Here is a 21609-nt window from a genome sequence, read left to right as displayed (position 1 = left end):
TTTGAATTTGTTTAGCTTCAACCCAGCTGTTGGATCTTGTTATGCCTTTGTCTACTAGACTAAAGAGCTCTCTACTATCAGAAATCTTCTCCCAAGGTAAGTACTTATAGGCTATGATCTTAACCTTTCTTGGGTAAGCTAAATATATCAGTTCTGTTAAGTCTATCACTCTAACGCAGATTTTACAGACCTTGAATCATTTAATACTTCCTGAACTTCTCTAAATATTCTGATGGCTTGTTTTTAAAGTGTGGACACCAGAACTAAACACAGTATTCCAGTAATTGCTTCACCAATGCCATATAAAGGTGCTCTACTCCTATTTATTTCTCTAGTTATACATTCACAGATCTTGTTAGGCTCACAGGGTGTGCGGGGTCATGTTGAGTTGCTTGTCCACTAAATTCTTTTCAGAGTCATTGCTCTTTAGCATACAGTCACTTGTAAGTGGGGGCTACAGTCTTTGTTCCTAGATGTATTTAATTTGACTGTATTAAAACATAATAACGTTAATTAGTATAAATAATACCTTTCTACAAGATACAATTGAGCTGTAGAGCTTAAAAGAATCCAAAAAGCATAGACATTTGTACAGATAATCAGAACATCTGTAGTTATATTAGCTAGGATTAAAAATACAAGGGATATAAACGTTCATGCTCCTGTGCACAAGCCAACCAATAACTGACATAGGTTAGAAGGAAATGTTCTTTATGGGCAATTTATTCCATAACTGTCCACTACAGAAATTCTTATACTTTTCTTTGAGGACTGGATATTAGGAACTATTGGAGAAAGGATACAGGTTGAATGGGCCAGTGGTTTGATTCAATTTAGAAATTCTTATATTCTATAATATAGTCTCTGAAATAGCTTCTACTTGTTAGACTAAATGCTATGGACCAGATTCTCTGGTGTTATAAATGAGTGTAGTGTGGCTCCACAGAAATCAATTTACACTGGCTGGGTATCTGGTATATATTACTCCTGTTATATTGTCAAGATTGTGGTGTTGGATCATATTAAAGTAGTTCTGTATTAAAATCACAAATGAGTTTGATTCCCCATAGTTTAAATTCCAGGGTATTACTAATGAAGAGGTCTCTTGGTTTTTGGTACTGTTTCTCTCCCTCTATGTGGGAAACTTGCAAGCAATTCTTTGTAACAATAACTACTCACACAGAGAGAGACTCAAAGCAATACTCTGTAACAACAGAAAGAGCACCCAGCGACTCCCCGCCCTTTTGTTGTATTCATCTCGCTTTATTAACAATTGTGATTAAAATAGAGATAGAGGATGTATGTGGATGGATGCTTGGTGTGGATAATAACTGAATGATCAGGGAGGTGCCAGCCTAAGAATCCAGTGTCCATCGGCTGAAGAAGGCGTCAAGTGGAAATAACCTGAGGACCCCCGGGGGGCAGTCTGGAATCCACCCAACAGCCTCAAGAATGGGAGAACCAAAGAACAAGATAACATCTGGCAGCACGGAGCCATCAGGAATGTGCCATCTGCTGACTGATTCAGCAACAGCATGATGAAGCAATTCCCATAGACTCGCATAGGAAGAAATTCCTATAAAAATGGACTCTAGAAAGTGAGAACTTTGGGGTCTGATTCTGCAAACCAACTTCCAGGAGCATCAGATGAGCATCTGACAAGGCCCTGCTCCCTCCTCATGTCCAGGCCACCTGGCCAGTGGCTTGGCATGAGCAACTCTAAGGCTGGTAACTATGATAACAACCTTGCAGAACCTCTGTGTGTGTGTGTGTGTGTGTGTGTGTGTGTATGAATGAATGTGTGAATAAATATGAAATTGAATGGAATATTATAGCTATAACTAACTGTTTACTATGATTCTTTCTGTATTCACAATAAATGTGGCATTTTGCCTTTTCCTCTTTAATAAGATCCTGCTGGTTTTTATTTTATTGGTATAACATTTGGAAAAGATGGCTGATTAATTTACAATCCCATGTTTTTTGGGGCGGTAAGGGACCATCTGCCAGAATATTTAGCTTCCTCTCTAACAATTTGTGTACTATTGCTATGTTTTGTTAACAGAAAAAAACGGCAGCACATTGGAAACTAAAACTGTGAGGACAGGTAACTTCAAAATAAATAACATGCAGGCTACTGTACTGATTACATTATTCATTTTCACATTTATACTGAAAAGCTTCCTTTATAATGCAAATGAAGTTGCCACAGAAACCAGTGACCCTGCCATAAAATTTAGGACCAGTTTTGTGTGGGGAACATGAGGTCTTGGATATAACGATCAGTGATAATTCTTAAATTAAGAATTGGAAAAATAAAAATAGTTACTTTGCTGGTTGCTGGGAATTTAATGATTACATAGCTGTGGAAAAGGCCTCCTCTTCCTTTATATCTCATCTTCATAATTAATGGTCCAGTCTTGCAAATACTTACAACTGGACATAGTGCTTGTGTCATAAATAACACTGTTAACTACAGTAGGGTTACTCATGGTAGTCAGAGTGCAGGACTGAGCTTTTATATTGTAAGATATTACCTTCTCCACTTATCTTTGTCAGTAAAGGCCCAAGCATATCTATAGCACTGCAGAAAGGATTGTTAATATACTGTGGAGAGGGAGGTGGGGAGGCCTCTCCAGGAAGTTCTCCCTCAGTGGCTTCATATTCTTCCACACCCCGTAATTTCTACCCTGGGGAACCTGTAAGAGATTGGTTCTACCTATGAAATTTCCATAAGTACTGAACTAAGTGCTATTAAACCCATGGAACAGAAATGTGATGCTAAATTGGACACTTATACTCCACAACTGCTAAAAATTAGAGGATAAATGGAAATGCTTGAAGGGGCTCATTCAGCTAAGAATGTTCAAAGTGATAGTTTAAAAAATTTAAGGGACAGCCTGAAAATCTTTCTGCTCTTATTAAAGAAAATGCTATTTTACACCATAATGTAGAGCTCTTTGGGAACCAGTATAAAAGTCGTTATTTTAGTCTGAGTGGAGTGTTTGAAGGAAAGAGTGATATTGAAACAGTGGTTGGTATCTGACTATTAAATTCCAGCAGCAGTTTAAAAAAGTAACTTTTAAAGTAGACAAAAAAAATTCTAGTGGAATTAGAGGGGCTAATTCTGAGATGCACATTCCAGAACTTCCTTACAAAACAGCTAGTTTCCTGTCTTTCATGTACTGGCTTCCTAGAACTGAAATAATGAAATATGTTCCCTATTTGAGGCATCATACCTGTATTTCTTGATTTCATTTGTTTGTTTTGTGTTTCTTCTATAGTAACTCAGACGTAACATGGAAAGTCAGATCTGCTTAATTCAGGATATTTACCAACAAGAGCAGAAGTCCCAGTCTTAGAACTGGACTTTTTTTTTTTTTTTTTAACAAAAAGACTTTTAATAAAAAGTGACCTTTTCCATCTAAGTGTCAAGACTGTCATTTTTCTTTCTGTTTGAAACAATAATAATGCCCCATCTTTTTCAAAACTTAAAAAACATTCTTAGTTTTTGTAGATGAAAATTTAAAATAAAAATGTTCATAATGATTTAATACATGTTTAAAGTTTTTTTTTTAATTTAAAAACTTCCAAAAAACACATACAACTGCCTTGTGGCCTGTTTAAAGCACTGTAGTAGTGTAAAAAAGATTGTCTTGTAAATTAGAATTGAGCCCTCTGAGTAAGGAATGAGTAGGTTGTGGCCCAGCCTAGAGACCAAATCTACCTTCACCCCCCACAGACAGAAATTTACTTTCTTCTCTAAGACCTGGTCTGTGCTTGAAAATTGTATCATTATAATCATACATACTTCCTATAGAGAAAAACCTATGCTAGTGTAAAACCCCTTTATGCTGATATAACTGCATCCGCACTGGGGGTGAGAGAGAAGAGGATTGTACCAGTATAGTCAAAGCCGTACAACTTTCTAAGCAGACAAGGCCAAACTCAACACAGTGGCTAACATAAACTGTAAATTAGCCAGATCCATTTTACATCCACCTGAGAATTAGATCTCTTCCTGAGGGTCAAAATTACCAGATTTGGTTGTCAGTACAATGTAATAAAATTGAAATGTGTTGTGCTGCCTAATATGCCCGGTTGCTAATGAAATTTAAACTAGACATTACAGAACTTCAAGGAAACACAGTTATTCCTAGAATAGAATCCTCGGTGGATGCCGTACTGCTTGCAACATTTAAGACTAGACTGGACACAACATTAGTAAGTGTACAGCACGAAGCTATTCTGCATTGGCAGGTGGAGTGGATAGCCTAACAGGTCTCTTCTATGCAGTGGTGTTGTAGCTGTGTTAGTCCCAGGATATTAGAGAGACAAAGTGGATGAGGTAATATCTTTCATTTAACCAACTTCTGTTGGTGAGAAAGACAAGCTTTTGAGCTTCACAGAGCTCTTCTGCATAAGCTCGAAAGCTTACCTCTCTCACCAACAGAAGATGGTCCAATAAAAGTTATTATCTCACCCATCTTATCTCTCTTCTACCTCTGACTTTTATGAGTCTGGATTTCCCCCCCACCTCCACTTGTGTTCAGGCTCCTTATTGATTTTGTAGACTAATTGCAGGGATTTATTATAATAATAATGTAAAAAGAAAAAGAAACAAAAAAACCTCTGCCCACACACTGCATATAGATAGCAAAGCCAGTGTTTTGCAATCACTTTTCCCCTGTGCTGCTTTGTTCTGTGAAATATTTATCTCCAATGCAGCCAGAAAGTCTACTAGCCTCTGAAGTCTGAGAATAATGGTACTAAATGTAATGCCCAAACTTGGCATCTCCACCGCATCCAGCTGTTGTGGTTAAGCCTTTTTAGGCACGTTTGTTCTCTCTCTCTCTCTGTGTAACCCTTAGCTCATTCCAAAAGAAAAAAAAATCAATAAACTAGAAAATTGTCTGCCACTAAAAAACAAAACAAGGACAAAACCCTCTCTGTGAGGACTGGGCCATTCTTGATGGCCTTTTTTTCTTTGAGATTGACACCATAACTGTAATATCTTAGCTCACTGTCAGAGATAAAATGAAATTGCTGCTCAAACTCTTGGAAGTTAGATAGACGCTTCACACAACAGGGAATGGATTCTGGGCAAAGGGAAGCATTTACACACTATACTCAGTATAAATTATTCCCCTGCAGTTTCTGGTGGGTAATACTAACTGCATAATCTGTTGACATTGGGTGATTGATGTCAGGCTATGTATCAAATTTAGCCAAAGATAAGGTTGTAGAACTCTGTTGCAATTGGTGTGCATATCATACATTTTAAAATAATTAGTCTCTTTTTGCTCTCATACTAGTTTACCATGAACATAACACTATTGACTTCAGTGGAGTTACTCCTGATTTCCACCAGGTTAACTAACATCACAATCAAGATAATTTAACATTGACAGTCTGGCGAGTTACTGCCTTTTCTTCTTCCTTACCCATGACACTTTTAGAGCCCTCTCCCCACCCCAGTATGAACTAGGCCTAACATATCTATCTTCAGGGGATGCTGTATGGCCTGTTTACTTTCCCTAGCTCTGAGGCAGTTGAGGTGATCTTGGTGGGAGATTGAAAAGATCTTAAATATATTTCATGACCTGGGTTTTTACATATGTTTATTATTGGACAAAGGGAGGTTACTGGTGCAGTCTTTGTATTATTGTGTTTTTAAAATATCTCAAGGAACAAAAGATAGGCACTCCCTTTTATGCAATGAGAGTATAAATCAAAATAATATAGTTTATGTTATTAACACCTGCAATAAAACTGATTAAATTAAATTAGTCTGAAGCTAATTGGTGCTTACTCTGGTAACTTCCATATTCATTACTTTCATTCTGTGAAGCAAAATTTCTTACATGAGATGCTGGTCTGCTGGGTAAATATAATAGGTTTCAAAGTATCACCAAACGTATGGAAAAGTGGCAATTAAATAGCAGAGAGAGGATTTTTTTTTCCCTTTTAGGATCTAATCCTGCAATCAGACAATTCATATGAGGAAAAGTGAGCATGATTTGGCTCCTTGGCCTAATAAGTTTAATTTGACTGCAACAAAATTAGTCTAAGTTCTTTCCATTCTTGAAATGATTCTAAATAATGAGAGGTTAAAGTATTGTATATGCATTGATGTTTTTCATCTCTGGATCCAAACAGTGTCCTAGGTCACCATTGCAACATTAGCCAGTATCAAGATTGCCAAAGTGGATATTTGACACTTTCTATAATATCTCTAGACCCTGTTGTGCAATTGGCAGTTTAAAATAACTACCAGCCTCTTCTGCGAAGAGTTCAAGTACTAGGAAGAGCAGTCAGAAATGACTAATGAGATGCATTGGCAAAGCTGTGTGAGACCTCTTACACCACAGCTGCCTGTACTAACCCCAGCACAAGATGAATTATTGATGCTAATTTACAATAGAATTCCAAAGGAATTATATAAGACGTATGCACTGTAAAGGAAAAAGCCAGACCTTCTGCTAACATATGTCAGCATAGTTCCATTGAATTCAATAAAGCTCAGGATCTGGCCTAATGAATGTTAATATGCCCAATGCTCTGACAGAGAGGGGTGGTCAAAATATTTCTGATATAGATTTCCTCTCCCCCGCTGTTTCTATCTACTTGGCTTGATCAAAGAGGAATGAGGCCCCTGATTCAGCACAGTACGTACGCCCTTGCCTAACTTAAAATGTGTAGTATAGTTTAAGTCAATAAGACCATTCATGCCTAAGTAGTCCAGTTGTTGAACTGGAGCCTAGGCCAGTATGAATCAGCTGAACATCTCTTCTCCATGTCTTCCTTGGGTTTTCCTTAATGGGAGAGGATGCCAACTACTGATATGCTTAGCTTTTATTGGGAATCTGATAAAACATTTCAGGAACTTTACAAAGGAAGGAAGCAGCAAAAGTATTGCAGTGTTGCAGGAGCAAAATAAAGTTCCTTGGTTATAGTCAGAAGTGAAATTTGGAAGATTAAAAGAAAAAGAAAGAAGAAGATTAAAAGGAAAAAAAAGAGGGATAACTGGCATCTGGGTATAATCGGTACATGTATGGATAATTACTCTTCCCAGTGCTGCTGCTGCTGTTTTAGATGGGGAGTTGTACTGATTGATTTTGTAGAATTGTCACTATATTTGTAGGCTGGTGTAGTCAATTGCCCACAAAAAGTTTTTTGGTTCACGGGGTCCTGGGAAAGCATGTTGATATCTGGTGCCTCTTTTAATACTCAACTTGAAACAAATTGTAGCTAGTAAAACTTACATTAATAGCAGCAAAATTGGATGGTAATAATTAATTTTCTGATGCCTTGTCCACTCTTAACATTCTTCCATATTATTTCACCTTGCCCAGTGACTCTTTTTCCAGTATAAAAAAATACCCACGTATCACGGTAAGCTGACAATACAAAAGCAGGAGCCCTATTGATATTTCCTATTGATCTGGCTATTTGTAGACAGCTCTTTCTATTTTTCTCCCTGTCCATTTCTTTCTTTCTCCTGAGAAATACTAGTAGTGATCATCTTTGCTGTTACATGAAGATGCAGAAAGTTTGTCCAAATTACCATGACTGGGATCCACCCCGCCCACCCTCGCCGGGGGAATCAAACTACAACCTTTTAGGGTGAGATTCATTATCTGCATGGTAGCCTCCTTGCTGGACATTGGAAACTTCTATTAATCTTTTCTCAGCTAACTTAGGTTCATATGTCCTTTTATGGAAGATACTCCTATTCATAAATCTGGCATGTCTAGGGTTTATGCTGCATTGCCTTTATTATTATTGCATCACTGTTTTCAATAGTTTAGTTTTAGGACTACAGATGTAACTGCTAGGGAAATATATGACTGATTGTTATCCTAACATTTTGTAACTCAGTCTGCACTACAGTTTCTTTAAAGACTTAAAACTTATCCTGTGACTTCAGTTTAACAATAAAATTTTGTGCTCTTTCTGTCAATAAGAGCTGCTGGTACCATGGGATATTGGAATAATCTGTTTTCTGCAGTGCTTTTGACTTATTTGACATACAATTTTTCAGTCTTCCAAAGGTAACATTTTGCATTTTGACTAGTAACTTAACACCATAACATTTCTTTTTCCATGTAGTATCTACAGAAGAGTCTTCCTCACTACTTTCAGAGTAACAGCCGTGTTAGTCTGTATTCGCAAAAAGAAAAGGAGTACTTGTGGCACCTTAGAGACTAACCAATTTATTTGAGCATAAGCTTTCGTGAGCTACAGCTCACTTCATCGGATGCAGGATCCTCACTACTGTGACTCAAGTGCATTGCTGGTCCTTACAGTGTTCTACCTGGAGACTTAAAAGAGAAAATAAGGAGAAAAATCATTCCTGGACTTATTCTTAAAGCAATATGTGAAAAAGCTAAACAACCATCATGTCATCATCCTGAGCCACATTTCTAACTGGTTTTGTAAAGAGAGAACCACATTATTTAAATATCAACTGCAAACGGGAAAGACATTTCACTTTTCAAAGGGCAAAGGTAACCATCAATCATCATCTCCAACAGCTTTCAAAAACTGTTACAAACTGACCTCCCAAATGACTTCTTGTCTATTTGTCCTGTTGGCCACTGAGCTAATCCACTCATCCCAGCCCCCCCATAAAATTCTCCTGCCATTCATACCATTCATCTTCCAGCTATCCTTTATTCTTCCTACCTACATATTCACTCATAATCTTTGCTCCTCTGTTCTAAGGCATCTGACCCCCAAATCATTGCTTATTCTTTGTGTTTCACTCATGTACACGTGCTTCTTTTCATGTTGCATTTCTTACTTGGGAAATCTCTCACTGATCAGTCCAGGGTTCAGGTTTTAATTAGTGCATGTGTTCAGGGGTGCATGAGGATCTTGTGTCAGGTGGTTCAGGAGAGAAAACCAAGAAGCAAAGTGTGTATCAGTTCATTTCAAATTTTTTATTTCTGTTAAATATTTTTGTATTCTTTTTTGGAAGGAGGGTACATACAAACATCACACATAAAAGAATGCAAAGAATACTTATGTAACCATTATTTTTTACTACCATGGTTCATTGGCTTGTTGTTCCTTGGAGACTTGAAAGTGGAAAATTAGGAGAAAAATCATTCTTGGACCTTGTGACACTGGTAAATCAAAAGCCAGCTCTGGCCAAGGCCAAAGGCATTAGCTATGAACTGTCAAACTCATAGCTGGAAACCAGACCAGCTCACCTGTGTGTTAGTTTTGTTCAAAATAGCTACTAGTCTTCTAAGAATGTATTTAGTGTTTAGACTCTATGAAATGCTTGTAAATTGCTGCATGCATTCATCTCACTTGTAATGTCTGTATTCCATGCTACAAGGTAAAATATACATTTTTGTTTTATTATTGTAAAAATACCTGTTCTGAACTTGTGAACTCAGATGGGAAGAGTGACTCCCTCCTGCCCATACAAGAGGTTTATCAAAAATTAAGTGAGCCATTGTAGAACAAAAGCTTTGTTGATTGCCCCATCCACTCATGGAGCAGTACATGTAGAAGGCCTCGTCCCATCAGTCTGAATGTTGGAAGAAGGAAATAAAACTAGCTAACATGAAGGTTTTTTATCACTTTGCTGTTTGGAGTCTTGCAATGGCTGGAGCTAAGAAACAAACAAACAAAAAAAAAAAAGGCAGAGATTCCCGGGGCCAACCTGGGAAGACATTCTATGCCGACAGATTACTATACCTCTGTTACCTTTTGGAACCATAGACTGAACTCATTTGTGCATATATGTTGCCTGCTTTAACCTGTAAACAACTCATTTCCTTTTCCTAGTTATAAACCTTTAGATAATTACAGGATTGGCTACAGGTGTTGTCTTTGGTATGAGATCTGAGGTACAAATTAATCTGGGTAAGTGACTGGTCTCTTGGGACTGGGAGCAACCTGAATATTTTGTGATTTTTGGTGTAAGTGACCATTTATCACTAAGTCCAGCTTGCCTGGGCAGCAAGAGAGACTGTAGTGCCCAAGGTGACTGTCTGTGACTCCATGGTAAGACTGTTATAGTGATCTAGAAGTTCACATTTGTTACTGGTTGGTGAAATCTAATTATAGAACATACCACTCATTTGGGGTCTTTGCCCTGGTTTTGACAGTCTGCCCTGAGGTTGGCATTCACTACCATGAACCACTCCAGAAAGTGCAATAGACCTATTCTTAAAGCAAAATGTGAAAAGCTAAACATTACTCGTGTTGGTGAGTATCTGAGTGTCTGTTGTGGGGACAGTTTGTCAGTTTGACCGTGTGCTTGATGTTTGAAAAGTGTGAATTGGGAGTGCTTTGTTCCAGGTGAGCCTTGAGTGGGCCTGACTGTTATCAAAAGCCAGTCAACTGTGAACAGCTTGGGGAGAGCCCACTCAGGCTTACATCTTGCAGGCTTCTCTGAGTAGTTACTACAACTCCTGAGGCAGCTCGTAGAAGGAAGGTAATATGGATTGTGAGAGTTCAGCTGTTGTTACTTGCACAGGATGTGCCATGTTTGTCTTTCTTCCACAGGACAGAAGCAACCTTGTCTGTACAAAGTGCAAGCTGATCTCCATATTGGAAGAGAAGGTTCAAGGTCTGGAGAAACGAGTATCGACCCTGCATTGTGTAAGGGAAACTGAAGATTTCCTGGACAGACGTCAGGATATGCTTCTACGGACACAACATTCTGAAGATTCAGCGCAGGCTGCACAGCGGGGACAGAAGGATGGTGAAGAAATTTGGCAGCATGTGACCTCCAGAAGAAGAAAGGAAAGCGTCCATGTACCAGCAATGCAGATACAGGTAAGCAACCATTTTCATGTTCTCTTCACAGGTACTAATATGGAGAGTGGACTAGATGATACATCTGAGGGAAGGGAACAGAAGGAGACTCTGCCGATTGGAAGTCATGAGATGCACTATCCTAGGGATGGCGTTCCACGACCACCACTCCCAAGAGAAGGAGGTGTTCTCGTCCATCCTCCCTGTGGAAGGAAAAGGCCCGGGTAGAGACCATCAAATCGTGGAAGTCAATGAATGGCTATGCAGGTGGTATCGGAGAGGCGGCTTTGGATTCTTTGACCATGGGATAGTGTTCCAAGAAGGAGGAGTGCTAGGCAGAGATGGGTTCCACCTAAGGAAGAGAGGGAAGAGCATCTTTGCAAGCAAGCTGGCTAACCTAGTGAGGAGGGCTTTAAATTAGGATCACTGGGGGAAGGAGACCAAAGCCCTGAGGTAAGTGGGATACCGGGAGGAAGCAGGAGAGCGCAAGAGGGGCGGGCTCCTGCCTCATACTGAGAAAGAGGGACTATCAGCAAGTTATCTTAAGTGCCTATACACAAATGCAAGAAGCCTGGGAAACAAGCAGGGAGAACTGGAAGTCCTGGCACAGTCAAGGAATTATGATGTGATTGGATTAACAGAGACTTGGTGGGATAACTCACATGACTGGAGTATTGTCATGGATGGATATAAACTGTTCAGGAAGGACAGGCAGGGCAGAAAAGGTGGCGGAGTTGCATTATATGTAAGGGAGCAGTATGACTGCTCAGAGCTCCGGTATGAAACTGCAGAAAAACCTGAGAGTCTCTGGATTAAGTTTAGAAGTGCGAGCAACGAGGGTGATGTCGTGGTGGGAGTCTGCTAAAGACCAACAGACCAGGGGGATGAGGTGGACGAGGCTTTCTTCTGGCAACTAATGGAAATTACTAGATCACAGGCCCTGGTTCTAATGGGAGACTTCAATCACCCTGATATCTGCTGGGAGAGCAATACAGCCGTGCACAGACAATCCAGAAAGTTTTTGGAAAGTGTAGGGGACAATTTCCTGGTGCAAGTGCTGGAGGAACCAACTGGGGCAGAGCTCTTCTTGACCTGCTGCTCATAAACAGGGAAGAATTAGTAGGGGAACCAAAAGTGGATGGGAACCTGGGAGGCAGTTCAAGTTCAGGATCCTGACACAAGGAAGAAAGGAGAGCAGCAGAATATGGACCCTGGACTTCAGAAAACAGACATTGACTCCCTCAGGGAACTGATGGGCAGGATTCCCTGGAAGAACAACATGAGGAGGAAAGGAGTCCAGGAGAGCTGGCTATATTTTAAAGAATCCTTATTGAGGTTACAGGGACAAACCATCCCGATGTGTAGAAAGAATAGTAAATATGGCAGGCGACAAGCTTGGCTTAACAGTGGAATCCTTGCTGATCTTAACCACAAAAAAGAAGCTTACAAGAAGTGGAAGATTGGACAAATGACCAGAGAGGAGTATAAAAATATTGCTCAGGCATGCAGGAGTGAAATCAGGAAGGCCAAATCACACTTGGAGTTGCAGCTAGCAAGAGACGTTAAGAGTAACAAGAAGGGTTTCTTCAGGTACGTTAGCAACAAGAAGAAAGTCAAGGAAAGTGTGGGTCCCTTACTGAATGAGGGAGGCAACCTAGTGAGAGAGGATGTGGAAAAAGCTAATGTACTCAATGCTTTTTTTGCCTCTGTCTTCATGAACAAGGTCAGCTCCCCGACTACTGCATTGGGCAGCACAGCATGGGGAGGAGGTGACCAGCCCTCTGTGGAGAAAGAAGTGGTTCAGGACTATTTAGAAAAGCTGGATGAGCACAAGTCCATGGGGCTGGATTCGCTGTATCCGAGAGCGCTAAAGGAGTTGGCGGATGTGATTGCAGATCCATTGGCTGTTATCTTTGAAAACTCATGGTGATCGGGGGAGGTCCCGGACAACTGGAAAAAGGCTAATGTAGTGCCCATCTTTAAAAAAGGGAAGAAGGAGGATCCAGGGAACGACAGGCCAGTCAGTCTCACCTCAGTCCCTGGAAAAATCATGGATCGGTCCTCAAGGAATCAATTCTGAAGCACTTAGAGGAGAGGAAAGTGATCAGGAACAGTCAGCATGAGTTCACCAAGGGCAAGTCATGCCTGACTAATCTAATTGCCTTCTATGACAAGATAACTGGCTCTGTGGATGAGGGGAAAGCAGTGGACGTATTATTCCTTGACTTTAGCAAAGCTTTTGACACGGTCTTCCACAGTATTCTTGCCAGCAAGTTAAAGAAGTATGGGCTGGATGAATGCACTATAAGGTGGGTAGAAAATTGGCTAGATTGTCGGGCTCAACGGGTAGTGATCAATGGCTCCATGTCTAGTTGGCAGCCAGTATCAAGCGGAGTGCCCCAAGGGTCGGTCCTGGGGCTGGTTTTGTTCAATATCTTCATTAATGATCTGGAGGATGGCGTGGATTGCACCCTCAGCAAGTTTCCGGATGACACTAAACTGGGAGGAGAGGTAGATATGCTGGAGGGTAGGGATAGGATACAGAGGGACCTAGACAAATTAGAGGATTGGGCCAAAAGAAATCTGATGAGGCTCAACAAGGACAAGTGCAGTGTCCTGCACTTAGGACAGAAAAATCCCATGCACCGCTACAGACTAGGGACCGAATGACAAGGCAGCAGTTCTGCAGAAAGGACCGAGGGGTTACAGTGGATGAGAAGCTGGATATGAGTCAAGAAGTTGGATATGAGTCAACAGTGTGCCCTTGTTGCCAAGGAGGCCAATGGCATTTTGGGCTGTATAAGTAGGGGCATTGCCAGCAGATCAAGGGACATGATCGTTCCCCTCTATTCGACATTGGTGAGGCCTCATCTGGAGTAGTGTGTCCAGTTTTGGGCCCCACACTACAAGAAGGATGTGGAAAAATTGGAAAGCATCCAGCAGAGGGCAACAAAAGTGATTAGAGGACTGGAACACATGACTTATGAGGAGAGGCTGAGGGAACTGGGAATGTTTAGTCTGCGAAAGAGAAGAATGAGGGGGGATTTGATAGCTGCTCTCAACTACCTGAAAGGGGGTTCCAAAGAGGACAGATCTAAACTGTTCTCAGTGATAGCAGATGACAGAACAAGGAGTAATGGTCTCCAGTTGCAGTGGGGGAGGTTTATGTTGGAGATTAGGAAAAACTTTTTCACTAGGAGGGTGGTGAAGCACTGGAATGCGTTACCTAGGGAGGTGGTGGAATCTCCTTCCTTTGAGGTTTTTAAGGCCAGGCTTGACAAAGTCCTGGTTGGGATGATTTAGTTGGGGATTGGTCCTGCTTTGAGCAGGGGGTTGGACTAGATGACCTCCTGAGGTCTCTTCCAACGCTGATATTCAATGATTCTATGATTCCATTTTACATGTAGACAAACACTCTTTGAGAGAGAGAGAGAGAAAATTGCAAACTGAAATGCAAAAACTAATAGGTGACTGAGAATATTAAATAAAAATGAAGTCAAGTTTAATTACCAGAGTTTGTTTGGAGTAAAATTAAAATAAATGCGGCATTTAAAATAGATTGCTAGTCTGGTCATGTAGTTCTCAGGAAAGCAAAACTAAGTGCTAGCTTCTGATACCCTTATTTTCAGCAAGTAGGACATTAATTGATGGGACTGCTCAAGAACTAAAATACTACTCCATGTGAGTAAGGCTATCAGAATCTGGTCCTAAGTTTATTCTGTTTTTATTAATTTTTATGCTAATACTGAAGTACTGCACATTGAAGTTTCCACTGCAAACTTCACGAATGTTAGATTCAGTCTGTGAGATACAATATTAATTCAAATTGGAAAATATTGTAATGAGAGAGAAATGTTCTTAGCTGCTCTGCTGAAAACTATTTCATTCTATTTTAAAGTTAGATTCCAGCACTTCTTGGACATTTTCATCTTCCATTTCATTATCAGCTGCTATTTTCACCAACTGATCTTCAATTTATAAACCATCCACAGTAGCCAAATATTTTTCCAGCCCTTTTCCTCCTATTTGATCATCTAATTCCCGTTAGTATTCTAAACTCTATCATCTTAATCCTCTGCTATGCTACTGGACAATCTTATTTTCCTGTTACAATGCCATTTGTTGCTGTATTTTTTTAAAGATACCTTTTTACCCATCTCCACTACCCAAGGAACCTTTGACTGAGGAGGATGTCAGAACTCTTGAGAAAGAAGCAGTGAATGTAAGAAATACATGAAAGATGAAGACGTCTGGGAGTAAACTTCCCCACCCGCATGAGGAGAATCCATATAATCAGGCGGTGGTTCCTCCTGGAACTGAAATCTATTCTCAGCTTCACAGGACAATCTCTTCAGCCACAAAGCATGTCTAATAACATGTTCTGTATCAGTACACTGAGATATAAACCTTAAGGTGTTTTAATTATGCCATAATTATTAAAGACAAAGTCCTAAAATATATGTAGAACGGCCAGTTGAAACAGGCTGCAAATGAGTTGCACGTCAAAGACTCCACTTAAAAAATATATAGCACTTGTTATGAGCTGAGTTAAACCTTTTATAGGTTGAGTTAAAATCTTATTGGAACTGATGTGTGAATGCTATCTTCTGTTAAGCTGCTGTAAGAGACAGTGAAGGGGCCATACCTAAAACAAGGCCAAAAAGCAAACAAGCTAGTGTTTGCTCATAAACTAGCCTATGTGTGGAGCATTTGACTGGTTATTGTTCTGACCAGGGGTGGGTGTATGTGCAAGAAAGTGAAAAAGACAAGCTAGGGTGAAGGTAAAAAACAGAGAAGGACTTGGGGTGGAGGGGAGTGAAGAAGCAGTGTGCAAGCACAGTGTGACACTGGGAGAAACCTAGAGAAAGTTTCTGGGTCAGGGAAGCTAGCTGAAAGAAACTTGGACCTGTAAGCTAAGAAACTGCACTTTTTGCTTTTGGTTCCTCTTGCCTTTACAGAAGCAAGACACTGTAAATTCCTTATAAACAAACAAGATAGCATCAAAGAAAATACCAAACTCCGTCATCAATTTCTACTCCCAACTAGAACATCCCCTGAACTTTGACAAGCCACTCGAGTAAAAAAGGGGTAAAAAGTGCTAGATCCTCAGGCAGTGTAGATCAGTATAGCTCCATGCAAATCAATGGAGCTACCCTAATTTATACCTGCAGAGGATCTGACTTGTAGAATAGAAAAATAACATAATACAACATCACACTGTGAAGAAAGAAGGATATTATATAGCAAAAGGGAACCATGAAAGAATAGGAGATCAGTGACACACCACAAATCCTGTTTGCTACTCCTACAAAAAAACATATGACTCCTAAATCCATATAAAAACTAGCCCTGGATTGTTAAAAGGCTTTTGTGATATTAATGCATTAACAACTCATAATTAAACACACCTGATCAGTTTATTTAAATAAAAATATTGGGCCAGAGCTTCAAGTTCTATAAGTCAATAGCTCTACTGATTTGACTTTGATTTACACTGTGACATTACACTCCATATGTTTTATGGAAATATGCTTATGAGTGTAAATATGACGTAACTGGAATATGCTTTATGCAAAAGGTCTCTTGTAAGGTATCATTACAAAGCTTATACTCTACTGAGTGTGTTCATCCTATATGTAGGTATGTATCTTGTATCTGGAGCTAGAAATATGAAGTATAACTCTGAAGTCCTATTGTAATTATGCAAAGTGTGGGCCATTAATGGTGGTTTGTAAGTTTGATGGCTCCCATTGACTAGGACAACTGGTTGTAAATGGCTCTGTTTACTTGCAAACCTCCCTCGGTAGGTGTGGGTCAGCCCTGGAAAGTGAAGAATGAGGTCTCACAGGATATGTGACCATGTCACATGATGCTGACATCCATCTTAAATCTGGTGCTTTTCCATTGAGAAGGAGGGCTGGGGATCCAGAGAGACAAAAGATTCCTGCCTTGGGCCAAAGCTATAAAAGGGGGTGGAACAGAACAAAGGGGGCTGCCAGTCATGAGAAAACCCCTGGTTACCACCTGAGCTGGAACTAACAAGGACTGTACCAGGGGAAAGGATTGGGCCCAGACTAGGAAGGAGTCCAGTCTGTGAAAGAAGCTTATTGGAATATGGGTCTGATCCCTGAGGGTGAGATTTACTAGTAAACAGCTTCTTAAATGTATTAGGCTTAGACTTGTGTGTTTTGTTTTATTTTGCTTGATAACTTACTTTGTTCTGTCTGTTATTACTTAAAACCACTTAAATCCGACTTTTTATACTTAATAAATTCACTTTTGTTTATTAACAAACCCAGAGTAAGTGTCAAACAGCTCTCTATCAGTGTTATAGAGGGTGGACAATTCATGAGTTTACCCTGTATAAGATTTATACAGAGTAAAATGATTTGGGGTTTGGATTCCATTGGGAACTGGGTGTCTGGGTGCTGGAAATAGGTAACATGCTGAGTGGTTTTCAGTTAAAGCCTGCAGCTTTGGGGGCATGGTTCAAACCTGGGTCTGTGTTGTAGCAGGCTAGTGTGTCTGGCTCAACAAGGCAGGATTCTGGAGTCCCAAGCTGGCAGGGAAAATGGATTCGGAGGTAATTTCAGCACATCAAGTGACAGTCCCAACGGCGTCTCTGTGACCGAACCTGTCACAGGGGGATACTGGATTTGAAGGCCTAGACACATCACAGACCTGCTGTTACTCCATTGAAATCGATTGAGTTTCAGCACTGTAAAACAGGTGTAACAGTGAAACATCAAGCCCAGTGCTGTAATATGATGATGATCAAATAGTTAATTTAAATCTTAACTTGCCTAATAGGTTGAAAAACCTGGATCAAGATCATTTAGTACCATCAAAATAAGAGAGTCAAATCATTAGCGCTAACTAACTGGTGGACTCAATTTATTTGGATGTTGCTAATATTATTGTGGCTGGTTGTTGTAAGTCTAATTATTGTCAGAGCTCTGAGGTTTTTTTTCCTTTTTCTTTTTTTTTTTTTTAAGAACTTCTTTAAAAATGTTAAGTCTAAAGAAATGGAACAAGTGATCCAATAGATTTACAGTGTAGGTGGCAAATAGCACATGGCATCAGCAGAAAAATACCACCCATTAACTGCAGACACTTCATCAGTTTTGAAATTCTCTGTGGAGGGATCATAGACTCCTCTGTGACAAACCACCTGCTACAACTTTCATGCCTTCTATTCAAGAGCCACAAAGTTACAGACATATTGGAATTGACCCAAATCCCACTGTAGTCAATGGAAAGACTCTCACTGAATGCAGTGGAAAACTGGATCAGACCCATATTCTTGCGTATTTCAGAGTACTGTTCTTATATCTGGGTAGGCGGTTGTTCATCTGTTTTAAAGAGTTGTGGGTAATACTGTCAAAAGTGCCAAAGGGCCATGTCACCATGCCTCAGTGGGTCATAGCTGAGAATACCAGATTCAGGACAAACTGCTGAGAAATGGGGCAGACGCATCCCTAAATGGTGGTGGTTCTTCTATAAGATATACCAAGCCAGTAACAAAACTAAACTTCTGTCTCACCACACTGATTAACAAGAAGTCAGAAATGCAGTCTTCTTAGGTATCCTGGCCCTTGTTTTACCACCCAGACACTAGACATAATGACGAGTGGTTATTTAAAACCAATTTCATCAAACAAAGGGTTCATCTAATCCCAAGAGATCAGCCACATAGCCAAGTGAATCTATAACTCAGATTTTACCCTATAATCATGCTGTTGCCAATCCTTTAGTATCTAATATCTAACAGTTTATTTATAAGAGAAAAGAAAGAGGAGTGAGTTATAATGGTCAAGGAAAACAAATACATACACACATTGCAAAGTTCTTGGATCACGTTTGTAGCAGTTATGGAATAAACTGCTGGCTTGTAAAGTCTCTGGTAACTTCCAAAAGATTAGAAGGTCCTCAGTCCATTGGTTGGAATGCTCCTTTTAGTGTAAGTCCATAATCCCAAGATGAGAGCAAGAAAGAGGCAAAATGGAGATGCTTCCAGCGTCTTTTATATCTTCACCCATGTGGAGGGGGTGCTCTCAGTCTTAATTTGTGGGAAATTACAGACACAAGATGGAGTCCAGGGTCACATGAGCTAGTCACATGCCCTTGAATGATTTGATGACTCATAAGAGCAGCCATTATCCATATTTCGGCTAAAGTGTCCACAGGAAGGCTCTCTGGGTGGGAGACATTCACGATGTGCTGGCCAGACTGGATGTAAATTACCTTGTGGGTGTTACCAGAGGAGCAAACACATTTGAAATACTAGTACATAGTCAATATTCATTACTTTAGATACAAAGATGATACATGTATACAAACAGGATAATTGTATTTGATAGATTGTGACTTTTTCATGGATACCTTACATGACATACTTTTGTATAAAATTTGTTGCAATTGTCTAACATTGGCAATATTAATGATATAAAGTGTCATATTTCAATCATACAGTATCACAGACCAGATTTACAAAGGTAGTTTGGCTTTCAATGGGAGTTGGGTGCCTAACCTGTTTAGGCACTTTTGAAAATTCCCCTAGGTGCCTCGCTGCATTTTGTGGTGCTAAATACCATTGTAAATCTGGTCCTAAGCCTCACTCATAATTGCTAACTATCATCATTGAACTATTGTAGTCAAGAATAGGACAAGAATAGGACAAGAATGGGGATGATGTGATAGTGAGATTGATACTTGGGTGCTACCTACTGCAGTTACTCTGTTAACATGGAAGCCAATGGAATTATAGCCCTGCAGGTGTTAAACCTGCCAGTTTCTCACTATAGGCTAGATTTTTTTCAAAAGAGCTCAAGCTCCGATTTTCAAAAGTATGCAGCGTCCACAATTGGGGCCAGATTGTCAGAAAAGCTCTGTTCCCTTTTAGGCACATACACAAGGGCCAGGTTTTCAAAAGGGTTTAGCATCCAGCAGCTCCCATTGTGATACTTATAATCAGTTTTTCAAAAGTGCTCAGTAGCCAATAGGCTGAGCTGTTCCAAAAATCTGCCCACTTACTTCTGAAAATCTAGCCTTATAGTATAATGGACATTGAGAGCAGGCCATCTGATGCAACAAAAAGGTGAAAATATTAAATACAATACTATAAATTGTCAGATAGCTAAATATTAATTACATTCAAATTTAATAATTGATTGTTTAATCACTTTTCACTTCATAATTTTTCTTTAGGAATTATTATCTAATATTCCTTGCCTGTATATTATGTTGAGCTCTGTCATTAACAAATATCTAGTTTCCCCAAATTCAGAAACTACTCATCTTATGTATTACCTTTTGCCTATTGCTATTCCATTCTTCATAAGGTACTTTACATCACATTTGCTGATGATAATAATATGTAAAATATTACCTATTGTGAATGTCTTTTTAAGGGCAATATAATAACAGTTCTCAGAGTTTTTAGACACCTAAATATTGTTCTTGCCTTCATTTTTAGAACTGATTTAGTGAGTGCATTTTGTTCATGTATTGTGTGAAAAATTATGATTCTGAGAAAGAAATCATTATCCAGTTTTTTAATGGAAAACTGTCCTCTAAAAGTTCACATTTTAAGCCTGTAAGTCCCACAAAAGTAAAATCCTAAATATACACACGCAGAAGCCATTCTGCTTAAGTGTAATTTGATATCACAAATCACTTGCCATCTGAAAACTCAGGGAAAAGTCAGGGGAAATAAAGGATTTCAACACTATCTGTACACAAAGGTTTTCAGACTGACTGTGGGTGAAATTCTGTCCCATTGCTTGCAAGATAGATTTGTAGTTGACTTCAACGGAGTTAAGATTTTACCCTGTATTTCAGCACAGCATATAAGTGCCTGAAGACCTTCTATATTTTAGTGATTCTTTATTCCTCTTTAATGTTCTTTCCAACTCTCACTTTCATTTTTTCCTATGAATGGAACAAAGCTGACACTTCTAATGCCCATTCAGTCCCCAACAAATCATCCAGAAAATCACTAGTGAGAATCCACTTATGCACCATCAGTGCAGGCAAGCTAGGGATTGAGGGGAGCACAGGAAGACAGGCTACTCCTGAGTTCCACTGCCCAAGGTTCTTCAATTCTTGTTCTTCAGTGGGCCAGAGCTCTCCTCCTCTTTCCAAGCTCCACAAGAGAGAAGCTCCTGTCTGGGGCAGAACACCGTGAGGTGTTTATAAACACTGGAAAACATGATGCTGAACTCCAGCAGTGCTTGCACAGATCACTCTGTCACTGCACTTGCCATCTACAATTGATTTTTCCTTGCAAAATACAAACAAGTGAGTGGCTCAGATGAGGGCTGATACTATCAATCTACAATTCTATCTGTGGCTGTCCTTCATTTTCTTTCCCTGCCACCAACAGTCAATCCAACAAGTCACATTCCTTCTTTATTTTGTGACTTTGCAAAGTCAATCTCCAACATTCAGCAAGGCTTACTTTTCTCGAGTGTACATCTGCTCTGTCACAGGAAGCGCTGTTCTCTGGATATCCTGGCAATGAAATGGAGATGAGGGGCCAGAGGATGGAGCAGAAGGCACAGGATGTTCTTCAGCTCTTCTGATGCTCTACCACCATTCATTTTGATGCTCACACCAGAGCTAATACAGGGTGCCTATATGCTCTGCTTTCCTAAGTTGTTTTTCCTCATGTTCCATTTTGTTTTATTTTAAGTGGTTAACAAGTCAGTGATTTTCCTGGGTGTCTTGATGCCCTACACAAGACCAAGGAAACCGTAGCCACTTTATGAAAGACAAAGAGTTCTTGAGAACTGGAGGCCAGCTACACTTGGAGAATTAGGATTTAGAGTT

General features: G+C 39.8%; 1 long non-coding RNA gene across 1 annotated transcript in view; it reads left to right on the top strand.

Annotated features, from left to right (window-relative positions):
* Positions 1-15245, top strand: part of LOC141993422 (uncharacterized) — a 196213-nt gene extending 180968 nt beyond the window's left edge. Inside the window, exons 3-4 of the long non-coding RNA XR_012640851.1 lie at positions 10528-10800; positions 14921-15245. This is a non-coding gene — a long non-coding RNA (uncharacterized LOC141993422). The remainder of the gene's footprint in view (positions 1-10527; positions 10801-14920) is intronic.
* Positions 15246-21609: the final 6364 nt, after the last annotated feature.

The sequence above is a fragment of the Natator depressus genome, chromosome 9 (genome assembly GCF_965152275.1).
Source record: "Natator depressus isolate rNatDep1 chromosome 9, rNatDep2.hap1, whole genome shotgun sequence".
In the NCBI taxonomy this organism is placed as follows: Eukaryota; Metazoa; Chordata; order Testudines; family Cheloniidae; genus Natator; species Natator depressus.
Note: the sequence above shows the minus strand (reverse complement) of the source record. Positions and strands in the feature narration are given on the sequence as shown.